Below are 2,024 nucleotides of genomic sequence, written 5' to 3' on the forward strand. Positions count from 1 at the left end.
AGCAGCTGAGGACTAGTTGAGTTGAGTTTGAGGTTTCCCTGGGGCAAGCCTAGGATGAGAGTAGCAGAGATCAGTAGTAGTAGAAGTGACTTGGTGGAGTCAGGGCAGTTCTTGAAGAAAGTACGGATAGATGTGGAAGGTAGTATGGGCCCGTACTACTGGAAGCAGAGGATCCGTACTCGAATCAAGAAAGGCTGAGACAAGACCAGGAAGCTAGTTGTAGTATCAATGATCCCTCGAGATATTTCTGTTTTCTGATGTAGTTGTGATGTGTTTCAGAATGGTGGTTTTGCGTTCGAGACCAGCAGCCAGCAGCGGAGGTGCCGGGGAGGGATCAGGTTCAGGTTCGGGGAATGAGCGCATGGATGAGCAGACCCGAGAGTTTCTTTCTTCGGAGATTACGCGCATCATTATAGAGCAGACTCCTGTGATCTTTGGTTCGATCAAGGAGGGGATTCTAGAGCTGATGGATGAGAGATTGGGCACCTTCCGTGCCGAGGTGGCGGCCATGATAGGGTCGCGCACCCTTACTTTCAGGGAGTTCAGGGCATGTGGAGCTCCGGACTATCATGGGGCGCGAGACCCCATAGCGAGCACCAGATGGTTGGCGGATGTGGCCAACGCTTTCCGTACTAGCAGATGTCCCGAGGGGGACAAGGTCAGATTGGCGTCCTGTCTTCTGAAGGACAGGGCACGGGATTGGTGGGAGGAGGTCGGACATGCCATTGGGGATGATGCAGCATTGGACGCCATGACCTGGGCTGATTTCTCTACCAGGTTCAGGGCGGAGTTTGCACCGGTCATTGAGGTGCAACAGCTAGCTAGGGAGTTTCAGGACCTCACCCAGACTACAGAGACAGTGGCGGAGATCACCGCCAAGTTCAGGGAGAGGGCTCTTCTCGTTCCTCAGTATGTAGCTGATGAGGAAATGAAGAAGGCCCGTTATCATGAGATGTTGTGGAGCGATATCCGCCAGTTTGTGAGTCGGTCCAGCTGTAAAACGCTGGAAGATATGATTGCTAGGGCACGGGAGAGGGAGATTGATCTCGAGATGGAGAAGAAGAGGAAACCGGAGGCGGTTTCGGGTTCAGGCGGTTCGGGCAAAAAGCCCAAGGTTTCGGATCACAGATCTAGGAGTCAGCAGAGCCACGGTCGATGTGGCAAGTGTGGGAGATTGCACGAGGGAGCGTGCAAGGCAGGGAGTTCCGGCTGCTACAAGTGCGGTCGGATTGGGCATTTGAGTAGGGATTGTACGGCCCCTGCTACTGCCGTCGCAGCATCAGATCTGATTTGCTTTCAGTGCAATCAGAGGGGACATAAAAAGTCCCAGTGTCTGAGTTTAGCTGCAGCAGGGAAGGTGGCTACACCTGCCCCTGCTACCTTGAGGATTACAGATGGCCGGCAGGGCCGAGCTGATGCGCCAGTGGCGAAGAGTAGGGCGTTTCAGATGACAGCAGAGGAGGCGCGAGCGACTCCTGATGTGGTGACGGGTATGTATCTTCCCTTTATCTCTTTATTATTATTGATTGAATATTGCTTATGATTGTATGTTTTATTCAGGGTCGTTCTCTGTGAACGGCATTTCTGCTTTGGTATTATTCGATTCGGGGGCTACCCGATCATTCGTATCACTTGCGCTTAGCAAAAGATTTAGTAGGCCTCCAGGGGAGCTGGATGGTCCATTAGAGGTTGAGATAGCAGATGATAGGGCCGTGAGGGTCGACAGAGTGCACAGAGGGTGTTCTCTTCAGTTATTTGATGAGCAGTTTTCAGTGGATCTGGTACCTATTCCCCTGCGAGGGAATAAGGTTATTGTGGGTATGGATTGGCTAAGCCCCAATGGGGCGGTGATTGATTGTGAGCTTCAGCTAGTGACGGTTCGCACTCCCAGTGGGGGAGAGTTGGTGATTCAGGGCGAGAGGCCACAGCACGGACCGACCTTTTGTTCCACCGCAAGGGCGAGGCGCTATGTTCAGCAGGGTTGCGTCGGTTTTGTAGCTTACGTTTTGGATGCCTGGGAGAAG

The sequence above is a fragment of the Lactuca serriola genome, chromosome 8 (genome assembly GCF_051521515.1).
Source record: "Lactuca serriola cultivar US96UC23 chromosome 8, Lser_US96UC23_V15, whole genome shotgun sequence".
Taxonomy (NCBI): Eukaryota; Viridiplantae; Streptophyta; class Magnoliopsida; order Asterales; family Asteraceae; genus Lactuca; species Lactuca serriola.